The 26,948-nt window shown below is 37.4% G+C and overlaps 1 long non-coding RNA gene across 1 annotated transcript in view; it reads left to right on the top strand.

Moving 5' to 3' along the window:
• Window positions 1-4,381: 4,381 nt before the first annotated feature.
• The window catches only part of LOC119714398 (uncharacterized), a 38,318-nt gene continuing 15,751 nt past the window's right edge, over window positions 4,382-26,948 (top strand). Inside the window, exons 1-3 of the long non-coding RNA XR_005261567.2 lie at window positions 4,382-5,327; window positions 5,438-5,581; window positions 22,223-23,505. This is a non-coding gene — a long non-coding RNA (uncharacterized lncRNA). The remainder of the gene's footprint in view (window positions 5,328-5,437; window positions 5,582-22,222; window positions 23,506-26,948) is intronic.

Here is a 26,948-nt window from a genome sequence, read left to right as displayed (position 1 = left end):
TACTAGACGTTGTGACTTTTCTGGGAAAATATTATTACTAAGAGATGTTAGTGTTCCCTCTTCTTATCTTACATATCCAATGTTGACATCTACTTCCTGCACACTCCTCACTTCTCTAGTTGTTTTTATGCTTCTCTGTAGATTTTGAAAAGACATCAACACTGCTTTTTGCTGTCTTTTTTTTTGTTGTTTGTTTTTAATTTCTCATCAGATTTTGTCATCAGATCTTGTCACGGTGATTGCAGCACTCTACCCACTAAGGATACACTACTTTCCAAACAGAGCGGTTATCAACTGCTCAGGTTTGATTCACTGTGGTTCTTTGGCATTGCCCTCCAGGATAATTGGGAAGTCCTTATTTCTCTCCCACATTTTGCTACACTGCAATGATGTTCTACATTTGACTACTTTACTCTTATATGGCAAAATCAGTGAGGTGAGGCTCACAGACAAGAATTGCCAGTTGCATAAGAGCTTTCCTTCACAATAAGTCAGGTTGAATTTCTTAGCAATTTTTTTCTTACACGTCTCAGGAATATTTGAAGGATTCTATGAACATAACCATTTCTTTGAGTGTATTACACAAAAGGCTAGCTCCTGTTTGCAGGTAGGATGCAGCCAGAACATTGTTCCTTGCTTCCTGTGGGCAGCTTCCCATGCAGTCCTATTAAACTTGTCATTTATTCACCTATTGGCTATAGTCATTTATTGGCAATAGTCATTTATTCTGCTATAAGCTTGACTGAGTAGCTTTACAACGAACCAGAAGGAGGGCTTTGAATCTGAGCAATTGTCAGCAGAAAGTTCTGCCTGTTGCTGGCACTGATTTCAGCTGAGCTCATAAGTGAAGCCCTCGGTCCAATGGAAGGAGAAAGGGCCTGAGGGTTGGATCAAACAGGGCAGTAGCTGCCAGGAGCACGCAGATCAGGTAGCTTACCAAATGGAGCCTGGAGCACTGCCCGTACAAACTCATCGAGAAGCAAAGAGTGCAAACCCACAGTGGAGATGCAACGATTCCCACTGAGCTTCCCTGCAAAATGCTGAGGGGATGTTTCTCAGGCTGTGTTCAAGGTGACTGGATAGGGTGTAGGTATTTCAAGCAACATGTGTGCATGCCAGTATGCTGTGGCATATGTAGTACTGTAGCCTCACTATATACTGACAAGGAAATTTACTTACCTGAAGATTAGTGCTTTGGTGTTATATAACAGCAGTGAATCCTACATATAATGTTATGTAAGCTCTGTGCAACTCCTCAGTTGCTATCTTCCCATTTTTCAAACTTCTTTTGGCATCTGTGAACATGGCAATCTAGCTGATCGCATCATATTTGTGCTTTTTGCATGTCCCAGAAATATGATGAAAAAAATGCACTAACTTTTTGATTTAAAATGGTGAGCTGTTCACCTACTGGAGGGAAATCCAGAAAAGCCTCTTCTCACTTTTTGTTTCTGAAAGAGATGAACTACTTTTTCCTTACTCCTGTGAGGTAGTTGGAGTAGTAGCCCACTTCTTATACATGCAATGGTAAGGGCACAGAGAAATTTTCGAAAGTCAGACTGAGAACAAGGTCCAGAGTTCTGACATTGACCCTCCTGCTCAGACTAAGAAGAAACACACACACAGACACAAAGAAAAAGAAACCCAACTTCTCCCATACAGATTATTCTTTTCCTTTGAAACAGAAATATAAATACAGCAAAGCTGAACCACCATTTATAGGTGCAGTTTTGTGATTCTAAAAATAGCTGTAAGCAGAGCCTCTAATATTCCCTAAATGACAGAAGCAAAATTCTTGTGATGTCCTCACAAATTATCTTATGTCTCCGAGTAACCTCCTCTACTGTGGAACTCTTTTTTTTTTTCAGTCTTTGCTACACTGTTGAGACACTCAGTCATGGGAAACTGCGATTAAAACCCTCCTCCTAACACATTGTGGGAAGAGTCCTTTCAGTTGCTACCATGGCTACGATACATAAGCCAAGGTCATTGTTTGTTATGATTGTAGCTGTGCTGAGCCTTTTTTTTTTTTTTTTTTTTTTTTAAACCAACAGCTGTTGCGTATCAGTGAAATTAAATCGTTTCAGGCAGATATAAAATATAGGATTATTCTAATTCAGGTGAGTCATGCTGTAAAGCCATATCTCAGTCCTGTATAGAGCTATTTCTATCTTCTCTGTGGGCCAATCTCTGATCTTCAGTATCACGATACAGAGTGATTTAATTACTTAAAATTTTTCTGCACTATTAGTAAGATCAGCTTATGCTGCTGCACCTCCTTACTGGTGTTTGTACAGATAATTTGTATAGATAGTTTGTATAGATAATTTGAAACAAACTTGTAGTTAGAGAAGTGGTTTAAGTGTGTATAATTGCAAACTTAGCCATGTTTTAGAGATGCATTTCCTAAAACTAATGACATTGGCGGCAATCAGTACTTGCACTTTATTTAAGTCGTATTATCCTCTGAATTAATCAGATTTATTCTGAGTGGCTTTTGTATGAAGCATTCACAATTTCTAAAACAAGATCAACAAAGAAATGTAATGTAAAAAATAATTATTCTCTTTTCAACTGTAGGGTTGGTTTGGCTATTTTTGTTTGTTTGTTTGTTTGTTATTTCTAATTTAAATAAGTTACTCTTAAGTATCTGTGCTATGAGAAAATCTGCTATGTATTTTAAAAGAGACTGCTATACAGTTACAGACATCTGGTTAAACCATAAGCTGAGATGCTAAGATATGGTCCAGTGCTGTTCTCCATTTATTCAGCCCCTAGCAGAGGTAAACCCAATTTCTAGTGTAAATTAAAGTAGATTCTGGTTTGCTTTATATTAAGTGTACTGGGACTATTTTTTTTCAAGTATCTCTCAAGAAGCTTACTCGTTACTTATTAGTTAATATTGGTGCAGCAGTCTAGCAAGGGGGTTGATATAAGGAAGTAACCCAGGCTGCAAATGGTGTAATGTTGGCTAACTTCTTTGGGTTAGTTTTTCCTATACATAACATTGATAACTAACATATAAAAAAAACACAGTTGTGCAATTGTTCTGCATTTTATTTACTTGCTGTTTCTAAAAGCTGTTTTTCATAGGTACCTTTCTGAAATACATAATGATAGTTGTGACAGGTGTTTCTCCCAAAAGAGAAATATTGCCAATGTCTATTTCTCTGCAGAGAATTTTCAGTATTTCTGCATTCTGCTTTGGAAATGGTGTATAACAACATATTTGGCATCTCTGCATCAAATATCATTCAATATCCACTTCCATAAAACATACGTATATATGCACAAATATACGCAAAACTGTGATTATCTTCCATTTCATGGGGACAGTCATCTAATACATGTTCTCAAATATATCTGTGACCTTAGTAAAAACTTACAGTTCAGGCTCTTGTTTTATTTTCCATCGTTTCCCTTCTGACAGTATTGACAGTATGCCAAGCAAGCAGAGAGCATTTTTATCTTGATATATGCTGAAAGGTTTATTAAGCACATCACTTTTCCAAGGTTGAATTAGTGTTCAGTCTCAGAAAAGCATACGGAATAGGATACTTCAGAAAGAATCTCTGAATATTAATTATCTCTTTAGTCTTAACTCCTAACATATTGCAATATTTCTGAAGGTAAACAGGCCAAAGATTTGTTGTAAGGGAGAATATTGGATGACAAATTCTTGGGTAAAATTATTTACGGGAAGATAGGAAATGAGTCAGGTATCTCAGGAAAAAATAGCTGTCTCACAGACATCTGAAAAAAATGTCCAGATTCATTTTTTCATTTCAGATGGAGAAAGGAAGGGGAAATATATCAATAGGAGTTACAGACCACAAATTCCCAACTTCCTTCTTAGCTGCATACCAGCTTTGTCTTAAATTTTTAGTGCTAGGCACCAACGGGTAAAACAGGCAAGGGAGAGAAATTATTTGGCTTTATTTCGTACATTAACAAATCCTGGATGCTGACACTGAATAGAACTTGAAGAAGTAATTGCTCTGCTTCTGAAATTCTTTGAAAATATCAATACCACTGCACAGAAAAAGGTTTCTGAAAGCTGCTTCAGGACCTTTTTATATGCTATACAGAGTGCATTTTCATATGCTAAGCAGAGTAAGTACAGTGTTACACACAAGGAGAAATCCAAAAGATTCGTGGAAAAAATATTTACTTCTTTCTAGGTTTTATCTTGCTGCAGCAAGATAAAAATAAAAATGCGGCAAACATGGAGAGTTAAAAGAGTGAACTAAGTAGAAGAACGTTTGAGGACTAGACAAAACACAACTTAATAACTATTCTACTTGCTCTAAGGAAGGCATCAGGGCAGCAACCACTAAGTAACATAGTTTAAACTTAGATATTTCAAAGAAATGGTTTTCTATCTGAGGGAAAGAAGCTGTCAATAGCATCATCCGGTACATTCTTTTGGGATGATTTGCCATTCACATGTGGCAGTGTATGAGATGGATGTCTTCCTGCAGTCGGAACTCTCTCTGTCTCTTTCGTGTCCTAGAGGCACCAAAAGATACAAAGAGGTCTAGAGGCCTCAGTCTCTGAGTCTTCGTCTCTGCTGCTCCCTCACAGTCCCTCTCTGCTCCTGCTCCCCATGGGGTCCCTCCCACAGGATGCTGTCCTTCCCCAACTGAGCCCGCGGGGGCTGCCCACAGGCAGAAGCTCTTCAAGCACTGCTCCCACACGGCTCCGTCCCACGGGGTCCATCCATCCATCCCCCAGGAGCAAACTGCTCCAGCACGGGTCCCCCACGGGTGGGGGCAGCTCCCCCCAGACCCCCTGCTCCTGTGGGGGCTCCTCTCCACGGGCTGCAGCTCCGGCCCAGGGCCTGCTCCTGCGGGGGCTCTCCATGGGCCGCAGCCTCCTCCAGGCCACATCCACCTGCTCCAGCGGGGGCTCCTCCACCCATGGGGGGGCTGCAGCGTGGAGATCTGCTCCATGGGGGACCCATGGGCTGCAGGGGGACAGCCTGCTCCACCAGGGGCCTCTCCCTGCACAGCCCGCAGGGGAACTGCTGCTGCCTGCCTGCCTGCAGCACCTCCTGCCCTCCTGCGGCACTCACCTGGGGGCTGCAGGGCTGCTTCTCTCACACTTTCACAATCCTCTCTCCCAGCTGCTGTTGCACAGCAGTTTCTCCCTTTCTTAAATCTGCTCTCACCGAGGTGCAAACACCACCACTTACTGGCTCTGCTCTGGCCGGCAGTAGGACCCTTTTGGAGCCATCTGGAGCTGGCTCTGCTCTGACATGAGGCGGCTGCTGGGTGCTGCTCACAGAGGCCACCACTACAGCCCCTCTGCTGCCAAAACCTTGCCAGGTAAGCTGAACATAAGGGAAATACTGAGAACACCTTTGATGATGCACAATTTGCTAATAAATGAGCAAAATGAAAGAATAATTGCTAGGGTAAGATTTTTGTTTTTCTAGACAAATGACAGGAACGAGAACACTGGGACAAAGGACTTGCTTATACAAGATATGGGACCACATTTTCCAGATAGTAGAATTCACTAAAACAAACAAAAGACATTTTTTCATACTTCCAAGGTTTACTGGTGCAGCAATAGTAAGGTAGGTATTTCAGTTTGGTAAAGTCAGTTGGTTTCCTCTTGTAGAGGAGCTTGCATTGAGTACCTTTCAAAGCTTGCATGCTTACTTTTAATACCTTTTTTGGGATTTGGAAAATAGAAGGGGTCTGGATCATTTTCATTTAAACTGTTGTAATGTGCTTTAATAGTTGGTCCTTTAACAACGGTTAGATCCAGTCTGACATCTTTACTTCCAATGTATCAGGTAAGTTTATAGCTCCATGGATTATAAATCTGTTCAACTAGGTCAGTGGAGAAACATCTCTCTCTTAGCCCCAGGAGAGTACATACATGTATATCTACAGCTCTAGACCATTACTCTCTACAAGACAAGCTCTCTGAATAGTTGGTGATTCCCTGACCATTCCTTTACAGTGAGGAATGGAGGAAGACTGCCTGACTGAACAGACTGCTCACAGTTTGTTCACACAGATTGAGATATATTCGGAAAAAGAACAGCATGTCAATCACATCTCACAGAAGTCTTTTTCCCAGGGTACCTGTAACATTTTTATTGTAATTCTCACGTACACACATCAGCAGTAAAAGCCATCAGCACAAAGGGCAGACCAGGCTTTAAAGAACAATACATGCTTAATATACTAAGAAAAATGAGTAATGACATTTTTATTTTTTACAGCACAGGTCTCCTTAGATTAAATTACTAAGTGTTTATTTGCTGCTTGGCTTACATGCACATTTAAATCCAGAGCTGCTCTTGTCTATGAATATCTCTTTCTTTGGTTGTGACAGAATAACTGTCTTCCATTGTGTTGTCATCCAAGATCATGATTTAGCAAAAGAAGCAGAAAATGACCTAATTAATTCTCTGTACTTAGTTGCACTCTTTCCAAAACTTCAGAAAAGTATTTGAGGTATATAACCTATATAACTTGAGACAGCCTGAGTCCCCTTAGAAATATTACTCATTGAAAATAAGTACTTGGATTATTTTCATATCAGATCAGCTCAGTATCTTCTTTTATAGTTCACAAGATGGATGATGATCAAAAAATGAATAGCAAGCTAGTATTGTTATGCTGTCATTTGGTGTGAGACCTCATACCCTTGTGCATTATTTACTGTCTATAATTGAAATGATATGGTGCATAGAGAACGATTAATTTCCTCCTAGAGTTTCCTCTAGTAGCCTCATTATTTTAAAATTTCTTTTAAAGTGATTTCATCACCTTCCAAGGTGCTAATTGCTCTTGTGAGTTTTTAATATGATAATTTCATTAATTGCTATTAATGACCTGCCTCTTGATTGTTTAGAAATGTTGGCTTAATAACATCCTGTGAAATTACTTGGCAATTTTCTTAATTGAATGTGGAATGGTAGGGAACAGGAGGAAGCATTAAAACTAAAATTATTTCAGAATTTACAGCTTTATGAAACTTAAAATGTTTTTTTTTTTTTTTTTTTCTGAATGTTTAGTATGTAGCTAAACTTGTTTTACTGAATGATTAGTATGTTTAGCATCTTTGAAAAGTCAAACTCTTGACTTCAATTACAAAAGTCATTGCTCAACTCTGCTGCATATCAGACTCTACATGTTTAAATTTAGCTCCCAGAATAAAAGAAATGCATACTATCTGTTTCGGAAAGATGTGACTTGGCCAGTATCACATGCCATTTTAATAAAAGAGGCAAGAATAAAATCTAATTATTCAAGATGACATTCAGTTGGCATGAATATGAAGAGACATTTTTTACCTGGAGTTTTTCATGCTTTATTCGTTATTCATGTGTGATTACATGCATTATGTTGTACAGAAGTTTTCTTTATTTCTTACAGCTTGAAAGGCTAAAATAAATCTATGATACTAGCAATTTAGCTGTTGAATAATTTGCTAGTGTCATGTCAGGTCTTGGAATTTTTAGCTTTGGATAGAATTTATAGTCATGATGTTTGGCAAGTTTTTCATTGTTGAAAAGTATGTGAAAATACAGCAATGCATATTATTTTAATAATTTACTTTGAATACACTTACTTTAGAATGCACACCTACTTTTGTGACATATGATTCCCAAACACTGAAAATGGTGGTTTTATTTATATTTCTATGTTTGTCTGTGTGTAATACATTTGTATGGAGCCAAAGTCTTGGTCTCTGAAATACCTAAGTCAATTTCAGAATTTTGCTCCTAAAACTGATGTCATGGATTACACTGTTCTTTCAGTTATGTAGGTGAAACAAGAGGTCTGTTACTTCATAATTTAATAAATGAGAAGGAGAAAGGAAAAAAAAAAAAAAAAGATTTGGCTTATCAGCAAATGCGTTCAAGAGTTCAGCCATGCCAAGATGTTCTTACCACCATGTGAACATTCAGGCTACATGATTGAGCAAAGTAGATACAGCTTTCGTTTTAAGTGTCAGTTAATGTTAAAATTTCTCTTCAACAGAGGTTTCTTCATCCTCTGAATTCTTACCAGGCTAAAACCTGTTAGCCAAATCAAGCCCAAATCTCTGATTTTCAGGTCCATTTGGTCCAAAACGTGTACCTTTTAAGCTGGTCATTCATAATACCTACTGAGTAGGTAGCTCCTTTGAAATTGGAGAATTTCCATTTATATTAGTGTTTCAGTCACAAGTGCTACAGGTGCCAGGATTCTCTTTCCACCTTTAAATCCAGAGCACATTCTGTTTTTCCATTTTTATTTAAAAGCCAGAAAGCTGTATAAACCAGCTGATCATCCCCACAACTCTGTGCAGCTTAAAGGTAGTTAGTAGTGGATTGGGAGGTGGTAAGATAAAGCACAAATACAGCTACTTGAATCATTGTTGTTTATTGTAATTTTTAACGTTGCAGTAGTAAATGAGGACTTCTTCAGGACTGTTGGTACATGGAAAAGTTGTGGTCTAACCTGAGACGAGACAAAGCAAGAGAATAACTAGCAGAATCATGAAGAGAAAATAAAAAGTCATAGCAAAATGTGATATCTAATTGTTATATAGCCAGCAGCTCATTATCTTAAGGTACTCATATAGTACAAATTAGTTTAATTATTTTTTTATTGCACCTTTCTGTCAATATATAACGATATCTGTTCAGACTTTGCCAATGTGATAACACACACATAAGACCAGACTGCATCATCACTATGTTATGGGGCTGTTACAGACCTTCTCTTGTCAGCAATGTCTGTCAAATAAATTAAGCTGTTTGACAGATAACTAATTAAAAGATGCTTATCTATGCTTTTTGGAAGAATTCCCAAAACCATAGATGGCAGGTTTAGAAGCTTATTTTAGTAACAATAGTGCCGTATGAGTTCTGCAATATGCATTAGCAGTTAACTCCCATATTACTGCAGTAGGTTGACTGGAGCATGACAGTTTCATTTCTCATACAAGGTAAACTAGGCAAATCTGTGCAGCTGGTAAAAATATAAAAAAATAGAAGAAGTGAAAATCCCTTAGGTTCTGTTTGGCCTTCTGCCCATTTAAGGAGAAAGTTACTCTGGCAACTTGAATTTCCCACAAAATTAAGACAGCAATGTAAATAGAATCCATGATTCACAAGAGACGTGGCTTCATGTTTTATTATGTTTTCAACTCTCAGGACTACAAGGCATTGTGCTTTTTAAATTAGGATACCCTGGACTCAGAAAAGGAAATGTGTTATTCTTCTTGACCCCCAGTACAGGAAATGATTAAAAGTGGCATTTACTTTCAGCAACGAAGCGCTGGGTTAAACATGCCCTAGATCAGTACCGCTAATCATCTGTAATAGTTGAAAGTGTTTGGCTTCAGAACACTTTCAACTCACAAGAGTCTTGAATTGCATTAATTAATTCATGAGACCACACAGTTGAAGAGAATGTGTCTGGTTGATGAGGTTCTTGGATGGGAATCAATGGCTTCATTGCATGGCCATATTAACTTTCTAAGTATCAGCACTGTGAGTTTCATTACAAAGGACATAATAGATGGCATGCATCTGAGTGAGGTACACCCGGGCAGCCAGTCACTTGCAATTAATATACAGTCCCTTATGAATCAAGCTGTCCTGCTAGTGTTCAGGAAGGGAGAGAAGAACATCCCTGAAGGTCCTGATTCACAGCTGACATCTAACCTCTCTTTGAAGTATTATGAAATTGATGTAACAGGATGGGGTTTTGTGCACTTGTAGAGTATGTGCCACTGTGATAAATAGACAGGAAAGATGATCAAAAATAGGAAGGAGGAAAATAAGGAAGTATGATTTTGGTAGTTTTACAGAAATCAGATAGTTTGACAAAAACTTTTTTTGTTTTTATTGACAGTGGGATATTTTTGAAAATAAACTCAAAATGAGTTTTTATGTATATTTTCCTTCCGTTTTCATCTGTCCCATCCCATTGTTCTTTCTCCCCCACTGAAGACAATGCAGGGCTTTGTCTTATTGATGTATTTAGGGCTTTTTTTTTTTTTTTCTTGTTTCCATTTGTATTTTTTCCAGAGTGAAGAACATTTTGAAAAGAAAAATAGGTTACTTTGATTTTTTCCTCCAATTTTCATATTTTTATAGCTTGGGAGTTACCTATTCTGCTACACTCAGTTGCAAGCAGAAAGGAAAAATGAGAAAACTTAATTTGTATGAAAATAAGCACAGTGTTCTGGAATGAAAATCAGAAAATTCTTTTACAAAAAAATAAAAAATAAAAAATTCCCATGAGCTGTACTATAATATACATTGTACTATAATATATATATGCACAGGATCTCAAGACACTCAAGCTGTATTGGCTTCATTTACAAAACATTGCCCTCATTTCCAAAATGGAGGTCTCTTCAGTGACATCTCTGAACAAGGTGATAACACTGGCAGGGGCACCTATTGAATGGGCTGTTAATCTGGAGTCCCACTGTGTCTGGGATGCTCCAGAGCCACAGTATGTTAGCATAACACCATACTTTATTTTGTTCTATTGAGTTCCTTGGTCTTGTTTTTCAATTCCTCCCTCTTCTAAGTCTTAACTCTTCTGTTTTTATTCCTGTTTTCAATGCTTTTCTTCTAAATTTTTATTCTGTAAGTATGAAAAAATCTTGTTGAAGTAAAGATGAAATTGCTAGTTAGATACCAGTTGGGAAGTACTCCTGACTTGTGACACGAATCACCCACTGGCCTATTTGATGTATACTTGGCTACAAAAAAGAATGCTACATAATTTATTGTGGCAGTGGATTTGGATGACAGTGCACTGCCCTACAAATTTCTGCACTCTCCTCCAGTGTCCCTTTTCTTGGTGCACAGGCTCCTGAATCACAGGCTTCTGCAGAGCTGAGCAGCAGCCTACCGCAGCCAGCTCCTCCTTCCCCCTGCTGTGGGTGTAGTAAAGTAACCATCAGATACTCTGCAAGTTAATGTACCATTTTTACTCTGTGTGTGTGTTTCAAATTCGTCTCTGAAGACTATCATTTCTATGGCATCCTACAGAGCTTCACAGCAGTAGAAACATGTGTTTTACTTGACATTATTTGGAGGTTGAGTTGGACATACAGTTAAAAATATTTTTCTCTAACTTATGGGGAACTGGGTTCCTGATGTTCAGTATATGCAGGGTGTTGAAAAGATATAAAACCTTTCTCTGTTAACATCTCAATGAACTTAATGATAATCCCATCTGATGTCTTACACTCACATTTCACATGTGCTGAACAGTTACATGTTTCTTGTACATTCCTTTGAAGTCCTTATATAAAAAAGATCATCACAGAATTTTTTAATCTCAAATATTAAAAGCAGTTGCATATCTGACTTGAGGCATGCTACTAACTGCTGATATAAGGCATACCAGAACAGGAAAAAAAAAAGTGTCAGGCCTTTATCTTACAAGCCACCTGTTTCAGAAACTGTCAGCCACCAGCCTTTTGAACTTACTTCATTAAAAGCACAGAACTGAGAAGGAGGAAAGGGAGCTGGGGAAGGACAGAGAAATTTCAAGGCAAAAGTTCCAAAAACAAACTGCAGTTTCCTTCCAATCTAGGGAGTACCCCAGCAAAGTCCCTGCCCGAAACAAAAGGCCTATCCTTGAACGGTGAGGGAGGAAGGGTGAGGTTGAATTTTGTGTTTTAAAGGGCACCTCAGTTCCATGTAAGTGTTTGTTATAGCACAGACCTGAAACATTGCTGACATCAACAAGGATAAGATTGGTTTGTTGCAACTGGGATGTGGACGTACTGCTTCAGAAAGTAATGTAATAGCTTTACATTTTCACTCCCTGAGATTCGTAGTTTAGTTCCCTTAGATGGACCATTTCCATTGGCCATATAATTTGTGGGACTTACAATAATTACAAAGGAACCCAGTTTTCAACCTAAGCCTCTTTGTCAGGGATTTTAGTAATACCTTAAAAGACTGAGTGGAAACTGAGTAGTTAACTATAGTTAACTATTTTTTGTTTTGTTTTGTTTGTTTGCTTGTTTGTTTTTTAAAAAAATCTGTGTTTACATTTTAATTTTCAGGAACTAAATTCCAAATTATTCAATGAAGTGAGATGAAGGCATTCACTTTATCATGGTCATTGTTCAGACAGAATAATTATGATGTTAAAGAGACAGCTACTCTGTGATGTCAGTGCCAGTGTCAGATGTCTCATGGTGCAGAAGCCTAAGAACAGTTTATGGAAAAAGAATCTAACAGCACCGAGTTATAGAAACTGGAAATATTAATATCGTGGACTAACAGTTTTGTTCACAGAATTTCCTGTGGTCAGTCTTGAGAGCCAGAAGCAATAGTCTTACTTTGCTCTAGTTTTTTTTCCTGGAGCAACTTAAGCAGTGTATGTGGGTTGGAATACTTCTCATGCTTTTTGCTCTCTCATTTTGGTTACATGTATGGACAAGAATTTACCAAAGAGTTTTGGAAATAAAAGGTCTTCAAGAGCTCACAACAATGTATGAACCTTCAAAAAGCTCAATGAACTGGGGTGCTTGTATTCTAGGACAAGAAATAGGATTGATGTATTTGCTTGTATTGCTTTTGTCAATGTATAGAAGAGCTTGCTGGCTTTAGACTTACAGCAGTAAGCTGTTTGGTAAAGTGAGAAATAGTGTCTTAAGGCCACTTGTACTGTTAAAAGGAGAATAAATGCTGTAAGGCACAGTGGAGACCTTAAAAAGCAGCACTGGCATGTTATGATTGTAATTCATGTTTACGTCACTTTGGTTGTCACAGACTCAGAAAAGCCAGACAAACTGAGTCATCCTGGATAACATCCAAAACCTCCCACATGTAACCTGGAAAAGACTGTCCTTTCTAAACTACATATATATCATAAATATCCTATCCATTTTCTGAAAAGTTAGTTTGACGTTCTGATGTTTTCATTTACAAGAACTTAATTACACATAGTAAATAATACACCATTTTCTACTGTTTTTCTAGTACTAGCTTTAAATCCTGAAAGCAGATGGATGCACCTTCCTAAAAATATATATATTACTGGTAATACTAAGAAACTCAAAGGTCATGACTGCTATTCTGGTGCATGGTACATTACATGTTTCTGTAGACTGGAATTCAACTTCTGTTTTAAGTTGTTTTAAGAGTACAAATGAAATATTCTCAAAAGTACTTCATACATCTAAGAGCTGTCATGGAGATACAATTGGACCTGCATGGCAATTTCCCATCAGTGACTTCCCACAGAAGTGGGTAGAGTTACACAGAATCAGGCTTAATGAACTCTGGGAACTCAACAGACATTCAGTATAAATGACCTACAGCTGTACCAGATGTTGCATGACACTAAAAAGGCGTCATTTAGGTTTTTTAGACCAAAGCTGGAGAACACTATGATCCATTACCTTTTTACTGTTCTTTGGAAAGTTTCTGTAGACCAACTTCTGGTCTATTTTTGTAAAATCATGAAGAGAGACCTTATTTGCATGTTTCCCCTGTGCACATCATGGATAAGCCCTCCACGTGTAATTGTCTGATTGTTACCTGATCTGTATAGCACCTAAGAGGGCAAGCTGTATAACAGTACCACTTACTGCCCTCTAACTGGGAACTACCATATCCAGTCTAGCTTGTCACTGCAGGATTTTGAGCTAAGTTTAAATGTCATGATGTATGGATTTGTTTTGTTGATAATTCAGAATGTGTTGAAGGGGAATATTGGGATACACCTGATAGTCTGCCTTATCACCACTATAAATTTTCACGTTTCCAGTTCTGAACTCAGAATAAAAGGGGCTTTTATCATGTCTAACAAACAGTAGAGCATCACAGCAGTTTATAACTGCTGGATTCTTTTAAAAATTATGCTGGCAAATACTTTATGTGGTAATTGCCCTTTTTGGAAACTTGTTTGCCCGCCTACTAGATTCTCATAATCTCTCTTTTAATTGCTGTATATTTATTGGATTCTGACAGAAAGTTGCCAAACATGCCTCTGATGACTGCATACAGTCAAACACATTTAGATAGCACTTGCCTTAAGCAATCGGTGCTGTGAAAGCAATCCTTATGTAAAAGAGAAGAAAAAACCCTGTAAACCAAAAAAAGACAATGTTCTGTCATCTTCAGAATCATGCAGTCAGTCTAACACTAATGCCAAGCATGCTAAAACAGTGGAAAAACCCCAAGCATTGTACGTCAGCATTCCGGTATCTTTCAGAAATGATTCTTGTAGCTTTGGACTGGTGCGACAAAAGACATGAGACATCAATCTTTCCCTAGCTGTAGCAATAAGATTATATGTCACTTGAAATATGTAACTTATTTTCTCTGTTTTATGTGCAGGATGTTTGCTCATGCTTTAAAATGCTTTGAACTATGTGTGGAACAGTGCTGTGTAAAATAGAAATATTACTGGAAAATATGTTAGAGGTAAGGTTAGTAACGGTAGGTTTTCTCTCATATAGTTTATTTGGCCAGCTGGAAAAAGGGTCGGACATAATGTTCTTATTGTCTAAATAATTGACTTGATTGGCTTAAGAGGTCTGTCATCGCCCTTTTTCTGAAAAAAATAAACATAAAATAAAATAAACATTCATATATCACTTTGCTGTAATAATTATTATGAGGACCTGGCTCCCTCTTAACTCGAACAGTAGAAGGCCTAACAGTGGTGCCAGTTGGGCCAAGACTAAGAGGGAAGGGAGGATAGAGGGGAAGGACTATAATAGAATATAGGGAAAAGCGGGTGGAAGTAAGTAATGCAATCAGAACAAGAAATTCCATAACAAAAGCAAGTTTGATGACCTATTTCTATCACCAGTTTTAGTTGCAATACTAGTGTGTCTTAAACAGACACATCCCATGCAAAGTGCGTAACAGACTTCTGCTCCCAAAGTGCATTAAGTAACTATATGTAAAAGCGCGTGGCTGGCTACCCATTGATATGAATACGTGTGCCTTTTTCCTACATGCTGGCACTACTTCTTCCTCAAATTTAGTAACCTAGAAGATTAAAGCTGTCAGTTACATATAAGGGTTAAGAACTCCAGGGAAGATTTATGATCTCTGCGCAGTCTCCAGGGAGAATAAGCAGACTGTTCCCTGCCAAAACACTCCTAAACTGCCCTGCAGTAAGGAGCGTTACAGGAAAAGCACCAGAGATAGAAAGGGGGAGGGGGAACAGTGAAGGAATAGGGAAATGCATCTGTCAGCATCTTACCTGCTCTGTTTATTCTCCACTCTTACTTCAGTATACTTCCTCTTTTCTTTCAAGAAAAGAGGAATTAATTTCATTCACTGAAATTAATGTAAAGGTGATTTAATTCAAGTTGCAGCTTTATAACATGTCTTCTGCTGCAAATAAAAACTTCCTTAGAATAATGAATGTATGCAGCTTTCTGGTAAAGAAAGCTGCATAGATGTTAATTGCTAAGATTCTAGCCTGAGATAATTTTCATAGTTTACAAGTCTAGTGATGCCTGTGACAGTGTTTATTCAGTTAGTGCTCTTCTAGAGAATAATGCTTTTTGACTCAAATTAAAGATTAAAGCCTTTCTGTGCCTGAAAATCTGAGAATACAATTTGTTTTCGGTTTCTGTCATTTAGGTATTAAATAAAAATGAGTTTCTGGAATTACCACAGTCCAGCCTCTTGTCAAAACATGATCACATTCTCTGCCTCTGCCTCTCTCTCCACCCCAATACCTTCAGCACAAATGTAGCATTAAGCAGAGGTCTTTGAATCACTAATTTCTCAAAGGCTTTGTGAATAGGCTGTTTAAAGGAGAAAAACTCCAGCTGGGGGGGGGGGATAAATAAATAAATAAATAAATAAATAAATGTAATTTATTCTGCAAATCTGCACCTGAGACAAACTGCTTATATGCCCCAGCTGTGTGAAGTTTCCAGCTGAAAGAATACATATCTTTTTAAAAATGAAAAACAAGCATCAGCCACAGTTCATTCATTCCATTGCTTGCAGAACAGCTTGCTTTTCTACAGCTGTATTCAGACTGGGGCAAAGGTGAGGGCAAGCATGAAGGTTCACAGGACTGTAAGTTAACCCATATGTGTATTCTTATGAGTAACGTCATTTGGGTCAGCTCTTTACAAACTATCCAGTCAGCATTGAATCCCCTTACCCAAAAGTATGTGTGGTAGTGTTCGACACAACCTTGAACCTGCTCTGGGTGCTGTTTCTCATGGTGCAGCTCTTCCCCACAAGTGATGAAGTAGCAATGTCTTGTCAGTTAGAAACAGAAAAACAAGCCAAAGGGAGGGTTTCACTCTTTGGCCCGGGGAAGGGCCATGCCAACTTCACCTCAATAGCCTTTCCAAACTTCAAGTTGCGTGTCTTCACTTGTGTAACAATTCGCATCTTGTTTGCATAAGGTGTGTGAATGAGATGCATCTTTCCCGTGAAGCAGGAGCATTTCTGAACAGTTATGTAATAAAGGTATTAGTGTGCTTGTATGCATACATAATACTGAGGCAAAAAGGAGAACAGTGTGTGAAACTTAAGAAAAAACAAAAAGCTTAAAACTCTTCTATATGTCCAAATTCAATATCTGTGCATCCTTGGTCAACAGTGTTGTACTTTATAAAACATTGGCAATAGGAAGTGCGGTCTAGTACAAACTACACACAAGCACCAGGACTATGAATTTGAATATGCTATGTAGCCCTGAGTATGTTCACACCCTTTGCATAGCTGTGAAGTAATTTTATTGTAGTTTCACTGGGCAAATGAGTGTCCATGTGTAACAATTCATAGATGGAGGGAAAAAACACACAGGTTACGTAGAGATTTAGTTCTAGCGGCACCCTGTAATTTGGCACGGTTTGGGTTGAAGCATCTAGCCAAATGACTCATTGAAACTGGATTGTTACATTAGAAAAGTATTGTTCTGGAAGGAAATTTAATGAATTGAAGGTACAATCTAATAAGACTCAGGATGCCAATATCAGTTCCAAGCAAATAGGCAGCTTCTTTATGGAGCACATGTATTTTTGGATAGCACTAAGACAGTGCCATAAGGAACTGTAGGAGGATAGCAGAGTACAAGCCAGGATCCTAGAAAAAGTCACAGGCAGGAAACAAGCAGAAGATACCATGGGGAGTCTGTCTACATCCAAAAGCCTCTTTGGAATGCCTCTGAAGTTAGGAACTGAGAATATATAGAAGAAGTGAGACAAGCTAATTTTATTTTTTTCAAAGCAAAAATTGCTTTTACTGTTATCTCCACCACTTCTGTTCCAGAGGTACCAGCTTTGTAGATTTTATGAATGTTTATCTCAAAAAGTGAACTGAGGCAGTATCACTGCATCCTTTTTTCTCCTTTAGTTCTAGCACTGAGCTTCAGTGTCAGTCCTGTTGCCCTTCAACACCTGACTTGGCTCCTTTTCCAGGCAATGCAGAATTTTTTAGCCTTATCTGAATACTGTTCCTGCATGGTTCCTTTTCCACGCAGGCCAGAAGTCCAAGGCAGATGGTTGATAGCAATTGACTAAATCGTGTCTCTAGCCACTGACTGAATAGGTGTAAAACTCAAACTAAGCTTAAGGATATGAAATACAGTAATGCAATCATAGTGATGATGAATCATGGTTCCTTAAAACATTTCACTGTTAGACATTGAAACTAGGGCATTTATTAGAGAAAGCTGGAAAGGAATTTTACTATTTCTTCTTTTCTCAAGGACAGTTTCAGAATTTTATTTATTTATTTATTTATTTATTTGTATATTTTATTGCTTTAGTTTTGTAGTCTAATAATCAGGTAATAATAATTTTCCTGGATTTCTTGCTAATTTTTTCTGTGCCTTTCCTGTTCTGGAGTACGTTTCTTTGAAAGAAATTCGTTTGGATTTCTTTCAAATAATATTACCTGTTTGAAAGTTAGGTGTCTTGTATAAATTCATCATCTATATTCCTTCTCCAAGTGGAAAGAAAAGCACTTACCACCTATCTTAGATTTCTACCATAAGGTGGCATGAATCATACCATAGAGGTAAATCTCTTTCTCCATTCTCATTGTATGAGATTAAACAATTTAAAATTGATGTTTAAATTTAGATGGCTAAAGTTAGGGGTAATAAATCCCACCCTAGAGACTGTTAACAGAAGCTTAAGTTATTCTTCTCTCTTACTTCCAAGTGAGAAAAGATTAGATGTCTTTCTAATTGTTGATGCCATAAAGTTCTTGCAGACAAACACAAAGCAATCAGATATGAGAATAATTTATAAATATTTGTGAAGAATAGAGAAAAAAAAGGAAGCCATGTTTTTTATTCCCTGGAAGATATTAATGGCATTCATATGGAGGAGGAAAATTTGTTACTGATTGTTGGCAATTTACACTAACAGAGGAAGACACTTTATTTTTCATTGGTATTGTTTGGTAGACTGAATCACTTACAAAATTTAGCACACTGGTTTGCTGGATTACAGAAGAGGCGATGTTTTCAAACTGCAGGTTGTAAAATTTATAGTAGCTTAATGTTCAAGTATGTGGTTAGAACTCAGTAGTAGCAAATGTTTTGGAAGTTCAGAGAAATGACTTGCATCAGTGGTATATTTATATTTTTTATAATATTCATACAAACATGCACAGTATTGCTATATAGACAGGAAAAATGTTAACTGAACTCAACTATGCCTATATGGTTTCTTGATATTATTGCTCTTGCCTTAATGCAAAAGACAAGATGTACTTAATACAATAAAACCTATCAAAAAATGAACTTTTGTGTAGTAATTGAATTATCACCTCATTTTTTCTGAAGTTAATTATTGGACAGTAAACGTCATTCATAAGCATACTATTGTATTATTGGTGTTATGCAGCAATTAAAATAAATCAGTCTGTAAGTGAATAGCTTTTGTGATCTCTCAAAAAATATTGTGACTAAACAATGTTCCTTAAAGATATTTGCCATTAATTCCATTGTTATCCAGAAGATGTTCAGAACACACTAATTGACTTCATAATTTTTATTTATGGTCTGTTTTAGGACGATTTTGCATGTATTGGCAAGAGAGCTAAAATGGGGATTAGAAGATTTTTTTATTTTATTTTTTCAAAACTCTGTTTAATACCGGAGCTTATTGGGGATTTTAATTTTAAATTTAAATAGCATTTAAATTTTCCCATACTGAATTATGATACTCTTTCTGAAGTGTACAGTATCCTAGATTCTCATCATAAGAAGTCAATCCCTATATACCTTTTATTGACTTTGCAGAATCAGAGGATGCTTTTAAAAGCTTTGACATAAATGATTATTTGAGGTCACCCTCAAAGACAGTAGTAAATCTAGAAACAACACCTACTTGATCACAATCTGCTGTTCCTTTCTTTTTTTATATATATTTTTCCTGGTTTCCAGGTTTAGCTTTCTACCTCAAAATTGTAGTGATGACAATTACAAAACACTATCAACATCTTGTGCACTAAATGCAGTGCATATTTAAGGGAATCCTGGATGCATATATGGAAGTCCCAGGGATATCCCCAAATCAATGCAATACGTGGTTTTCCTTACCTTCATAGTTCACACATTTTCTTTTTTTCTTTTCCCACAAAACATTAACTGAAAGAATTAATGTCTTACCAATAATGAAAAAAGCAAACATCCATTTGATCATGACTTTGAATCACGACCTCGCTAAGCCAATAAAATAAAAGCATAGTAACCAATAAGTAAACCATATACTTATGAAGAAAATAAAGCTTCACAGAGCTACCATGTCTCTTTAGAAAATGGCTGGCAAAGAGCATGAATCAGGCAGAGCCTCAGTAATGAGTTCAGCAGTACAGCCTTTAAGTCCGTCATAAAGCATATGCTTGCCACAGGTTTCCCTGCTTTCTATAGGGAAACAAAACAAAAGAAAACAAAAACATGAGAGAGAGAGAGAGAAGCTGATTACTTAAGCTTAGCAGATCCACAGAGTGCAATGTGGTTTTTTTGCTTGTAGTTGGAAGAATGCTAGAATCACTTGATCTCTAAAAGTGCTCTCAGTGAGAAGCACATGAGAAGGACATTTCCTAAATGTCTTTACAAGTTTTGTCTGTTTGTGTTACTTCAGATTTATCTGCTATCTTGCTAAAAAGTGACTTCATCTGAGAAAGTTGCAGCAAGTTGCAGCCAAGTGTCAAAGAATGCAAACAATAAGATAGAGAATGTAGAAGTTTAATATTTACTTAGTGTTTTAAAATAGAACATCTATTCCAAAATACGTAGGGTTTAGATGCCACAGAAAAGGCAGAGAGAGCACTGAAAATTGGTGCACTACGCATCTATTCTTGACCGGTAACTTTCCCCCTTCTTACTTTTCGCTGTTAATGAGTTATCACGTGCAATTATTTTCAAGTTAATTTACATATTGTATTACATGTGTTATTTTTTTCTAGAATATCATGGGAAGGAAAGCTAATTGGAGGATGTGTGTAATATGAAACATTTGCAGATTTGTTTCAAGTTACATAGTCTCTTGTGTGTTTCCCATGTCATACTTTCAGAATTTCGAAGCAGGCCCAAAGGGATAACATTAATATGTGTGTCAGGTACATATGGCCACATCTCACAGAGGAGTATTAAGTGGGAGGGCACTGGACACTAGATAGATTTTTACAAACATTTTGTACATCAGTACATCCTGCAAAACAGAAAGGTGAGTAATTATATATGCAGGCATTTCTATGTTTTTCAAAACTCAAAATACAGGCTGGCAGTTTATCTACCTGAGTGCAGGTGCGGATTTTGCTTTGGGCTTTTATTGAAAAACTAGGCCACAATGCCCAAACACTGTTTTCTAAATTAATCTATTTATATTCTAGGAGTAGCCTAGAATAAGGGTAGCTCAAGCCTGCACCACTAACTCCAGATGGTCCTGCAGGCACTGGTATCTTCAGCATCCCACTGGAAGCTGTGGTTCTAACATACTGCTTGGGAGAGTTAGTTCTTAGAGGAATGGACTTTTAGACGATAAAGTAAGCATGCGCTCAAAAGAAAAACTTAGAGGAGTTTATGACTAATCTGATTCAGCCAGCTGATAGGCCTGTGTCCCAAGATAATCAGCTTGTGATCCCTTCCTGTTGGTAGTAATCATTCAAGTAGCTTAGTTTGAACCTGCTAAAAAACCCTACCTATCATTTGTTCATACTGGCTTCCTCCCACATATTCCTTAAGTTCCAAGGTTTTTTTGCATGAGTCCTCTGCTGTCTCTCACCTACTAGGGAACTGTCTCCTCTCATGTTTCTGTTAAGTAATAGTTAGGCAGCCATGTTGTAAGAGTGCCGATGATAAGGGAAGTGGGAAGCGTGCCTGTGGCTCATGTACTGCTTCTGCATAGTGTAGCTGTGGCTCCCATAAAAGACTATTTCATGGCCGTATAAAATACAGAAAATTCCTGGGTAATCCTAATCCTCATCTCTTCCAGGAACTAGATTATCGTGAGTCTCAGCTGCACATCAGCCATATCCCATCTGGCCAAGATTCAAATTAAATCCATCTGAAACTACTGTCATCTGCATTTAAATTCCCAGAACTCTTTTCTTTTGCCCCCTTCCTGTTTTGTAGCACATTTTCTCCAGGATCTAACCTTTGCGAAAACATTTTGATGTACGGTTCATAACATCAGAAAAACTGGTTTGAGGAGTGATACATCTTCAGCTAATTGAATAATTCACTTCAGGGGCCTTAGAACTATCTGAAGTTTGGTTCTAAGAAGCTTTTTAGTCCAGGGGAGCCATCAGTGTTTTCTAAATATGAAAAGGTAAAAAACACAAATGATAGCAGACAGTCATCTGAGTAATTCTAAAGTGTGCTGGATTAATATGAGAAAGAAACTTGAAATTACTATTACAACTTATGTCAGCCTGTCTTCATCTTTCTGTTAATTTTGTTACAGAAATGACTAGAGTAAACATGAACAGGGCCTTGCTTATACATGTAGAATTTTGTATTGTTATTTCTATAGTGCTTTATATCATAAGTTCTTTTGGAGGCTCTGAAGAGTGCATTGTACTGTTTGCAGCCAGTAAGATGAACAAGCATTGTGTAGTATTCAAAACCTTTCTCGTAATTTTGCGCCTCCTATACGTGCCTGCAAGCACTTTACTAATACACAAACCTGTTTATGCTTAAAAAAGAGTTTCTGAATGTGGAACTAAATTGATATGAAGACTGGGACAAACTCAAAATGACTGGAACCATTCCATCCAACGCAGGTGCAATGTCAGCATAATCCAAGCAAGTTGGGAGTTCAAAAATGCTCAGCAACGTCTTCTGTGAAGTGATTCTGCAGATCCACCTTGTTCATATTAGCACCAGATTGATCCTCGTGGGAAGGGTTGCTGCAACAGGAATGAAAAAATTGTTTACTCCTCCTCATGCAAATGTTCAGATATTTGTTTCTGCTTCTCCTTCATGCATCCGTAGGGTTGTGAGAATCTGGGTGGTCCAGCCCCATGACCATGTAGTGAGATTAGAGTCACGGTGCTTGTAAAGCAAACATAGGTGCATAGGTTCAGAAATGTTGATACTGGCAACTGGCAGCAAGGGAACCTTTTAAGGGTGCACGGCTCTAAGGCCTTTGGCAGGAACCATACAGTGGTTACTTGAAGTAGCACCATTTTATTGTCAATACTGCTATCAAAATATGAGTGTTGTTTTTAACTTGATCGCGACTGAATGTCTCCTGAATAGTTTGGTACCCTTAGTATTTCTACAAACACAGTTTCAAGGATCCCAGCCTAAGGTACATTCTTTTGTCTCCCTCTGTAAATGTTTAATTACTGGCTCACAGAATAATGTTCAGTTGACACAAGCATTCGCACATCCTGGAATAGTTCTTGGTGTCTACATTTCCATTACGTTATGGTCACACAGTATTTTATGAATGTTGTATTAGAAGAGATTTAAACATTTTGTATTAAAGCAAAATTCCTGTGAAGCTATATGGTGTCCTCATACTGGTATGCAAAATGCCACAAAATTATCATATTTTGGTGTCTGATAATTAAAATGTAACTTATTAATACTATAAATATATTCACACATGTAGGAAAAATATAAAAAATAAAACCTCAAAATTCATTTTTCTGCTTTAGAGTACTTGGATGTACAGAAAAGATACTCCTGCATTGTAAATTATACCAATTCATGAAAATATTTGTATTACATTTCTCTTAAATATGTAACTCTGAGCTCTGCTGAAGTATATCAGAATTCATCGTGATACGCCAAAGAAAGCATTCATATTTGGATCGTACCAATATAGCAAATCTAACCCAATGTTCAAAACCCAGCAGAATGCATATAAAGTCTTAACACTCCTGCCTGACAGATATTTGTAAATAGTTTGTTTGTATGTGTGATAGCTTGTTCCATTTTTAACATTTTTAGCAGAAAACAACCCAACACTCCAAAGGTGAAAAGAAATGTGGAAGTACTTATCAGTTCATGAATGTGTGGGAAAGATGACATTGCCTCTGGCTCTCTTATTGTTAAAGTAAGTGTTTTTGTAGATTGTAATTTGCCCTCCTATAAAAGAAAATGCTTTAGAATGTGTCAACATTTTGGCACCAAGTAATTCTATTTCTATTTAGCAAAACTTAAATATGCATTAAAAATATAAGCTCAAATGTTTTGCTCAAAGCCATACTTCACCTTCTGACACAGAATTTTATGTCTCCTGAACAGAAATGCCATAAATTAAACAGAACTGTGGTTTTTTTTCACTCTTGGGATTTTATTTATAGAACATTTTTAAATTAACAACTTTACTCTTTCAGCACTTAGTTTGATGTTGCTCTACTGAAATTAATCAGTTTTGCTATCAACAACTCACAAAGATTGGATTTAGTCTTAAAATTAGAAAAGAATAAAAATAGTATTTCAGTCCATGCTGAAAGATACACTAAAATCTGTTTTGTCTGATACAGATTTCTAACTTTTGACAATACAGATGATGTTTTAATCTAATTTCCACTGAAACTTAATAACCAGCATATTTCAAACTCTGAGGAAAATCTTGTATTCCCCAAAGTGCAAATTATCAAAGTACTTCATAGCTGTAACTACAGCCTTTTGGTTTTAATAGCCTAAAACGCAAATGACATCCATTGGCTATTTGTTAATTATGTTTTTGAATTGCTTATGACTACACCAGAGGATATCTTCCAGGCTCTGATTTCTATTAATAGATGCCTGCTTTGGACAGTGTAAAAAAAATCCTCTGTTCTATCCAGCCTCATTAAGACAGTAAGTCCTCTTTTTTTTAGATTGTCTACTCTCAATAAAGTACCACCAACTGCTACTCTCCCATAACAAATAAGTAATGCCAATGTGGATGTACAAGGTGTTGTCCTCTAAGTTTTGGGAAATCACTTGTGATTTCTCAAGAAATATGGAAGGCTAATTAATTTGAGAGCAGTTGTATTTAGTGCTTTCATAGACTTCAGTGTTCTGTAATCCTTCAGAAATAGGCTAGGTTCAGTTCAAAGGGATATTTATCACAGTTTTTTAAACGTCTTGAGATTAGACTAGAGTGTAGATAACATGAAGTGAGCTTTCTTATTAGGTATGTATTAATTTGTGTTTTGATAATTTGGAAACAATTCAAGTGTAATCAGGGTCTGAAACAAAACCTGTAACTGAGAACTTATAATGTTTACGCAATGTTTTGATAACAACTATTGAATTTCGGAAAGTTCTGACAGAAGTTCAGGTCTGCTTTTGTTTTATCTCTTCAGCTTTCCTTAATTAGCTAAAGCAAAAGAAGGAAGACAGGTGTGTAAATTTTCTGCCCAGTTTGAGGACAACTAAGAATACTACAGCTATTCCATATTACAGCAGCTCAAACACAAGCCCCCACCTCCTTCTACACACGGGGAGGAAGACAAAGAATTAAGTACCTATTTTCCCATGGGTGTTATCAATAGAAAATATACATTTTGAAAATCAAGAAGACATAAGTGAGAATGACAACAATTTAATTCTGAAAAAGCCGTAGAAAGATCTCTTCAGAAAATGCAACATTGCTGTGCTAAAACTAGGTATCTTTAAAATTACAGTACTTATTCATAAACCATTACAATTTATTTATTAAATTCATTGCTATCTTCTGTTGTGACCAGGAGATAGCCTGTTAATAAGTCTTATCCTGTTTTTCAAAAATGTCCTTGAACAGCATACACGCACAGCAGACACAAACATTTACATGTTGCAACTCGTGGTACAGATAAAAAAAATTCCATAAAAACATATTACGTACATATTGACAAGTTGGATAAGAATGTAAAGACTGATCCAGGAACATGTATCTGCTACCTTTGGCACTGAATAAGCCCGACATTACACCTGCCCTGGCTAGGTGAAAGATTGTCTAGATATGTAAAGGCAGAGCAAACACTAACAATGAAGCTTTCATGGGAGGAACAGAACTATCTGCCCTGTGTGCGTAGGGCAGATAGAAATATCTGCTCAGATGAGCTCTCCAAATGCACAGTGTCAAAGCTAGTTAAACACCTGAAGAAGAACTGGTGAGAAGTCTACTGCTGCAGGTTTTATTAACAGGTTAGACAAGCATATGTCATGAATGTCACTAGTGCAGTCAATTTCTCATCCTCCAAGGTAACGATTACACGCCTTCTCAAAATCTGTTTTCCTTTCTCACCCCTTCCTGCTCCAGTTAATGTTCCTACTATCTTTGTCCACTGAATTTTTTTCTTAGTCATATTTACTTCTCTATGTCTTCTTCAGCAATTGGAAGTCAGTTCTATAAATCTACTGCTTCCTTTCAATAGAGGAAAAGAGTCAAGAAATCTAGACACACTGAATACACAGGCAAAGGTTTTATTCTCTAGTAGTACATTTAAAACAGCGCTCTTTTAACCTGTGCAACAGGAAGATGTCTTCTCCTATCTTTGCCTTATAGTCTCTGGAATCCAGAGTCTTCATACAGGTATCATTCCTAGCATTCATACGTCTTGTGTTTGAATACCACCCACCTAATTTTACATACTTTACTGATGCCTAAATTAAGAATTTAGCTAGCCTATCTTCTCTTCCAAGCTAATAGAAGGAGGCAGAACCCTCTTTGGAATGATTCAGATCAGATGCCTTCTAGCAGTGCTTAGGTCTCTCCACCAATTTCAGACTGGCTCTGGGAAGTGAAGGCACCTCATCTGAATGGATTCATTCACTTTATTTGAACTGAGGCTTCTGTTCAGTAAAATAAAGGAATTTCCTCAAATAATGGGATTGCAAAACTAAAGGACTCTCAGAGTTAACCTTTAACTTGAGTAGTTAATCCAATGTTTTGAATACTTGGGATAGGGAAGTTCCAAGAGTTTCAATAAGGACAGAAGGAGAAGGTGCTTTGCCAAAGTTAAGATGCAGGGTGTTGGCACTTGGAGCAAGTTCAAGTGGAAGTTCTGGGAGAGACTGTTTTGTTGTTGTCTTTGGATAATTCACTCAGACTAGGTCTGCAGTGTACAACAGATACCTGTAAGGAGAAATGAGGAATACAAGCAGTAAATATATAGGCATCGAATGGCTATGTTAGAAGTTATGTTTATGCTGGTGGCTTTGTATGCATGGTGGTGGGGAGCAAAAGAGAGACCTGGCATTACTGACCAAGTTGGAGAGAGAGGAAGAAATGAAACAAACTTAACCCTGACAGGGAAAGAGCAGAAAAGAGAGACTGCACCTTGGTCGCAACAACCCCATGCAGTGCTAGGGGCAGAGTGGCTTGAAAGCTGTGCAGACGAAAAGGATCTGGGGATGCTGATTGATGCTCACCTGAACATGAGTCAGCAGTGTGCCCAGGTGGCCAAGAAGGCCAACGGCATCCTGGCTTGTATCAGGAATAGTGTAGCCAGCAGGACTAGCCAGCACCTCGAGTACTGTGTTCAGCTCTGGGCCCCTCACTACCAGAAGGACATTGAGTCC

Source organism: Anas platyrhynchos, chromosome Z (assembly GCF_047663525.1).
Source record: "Anas platyrhynchos isolate ZD024472 breed Pekin duck chromosome Z, IASCAAS_PekinDuck_T2T, whole genome shotgun sequence".
NCBI lineage: Eukaryota > Metazoa > Chordata > Aves > Anseriformes > Anatidae > Anas > Anas platyrhynchos.
The sequence above is the reverse complement of the archived record's forward strand: the minus strand, read 5'-3'. Positions and strand labels throughout refer to the sequence as shown.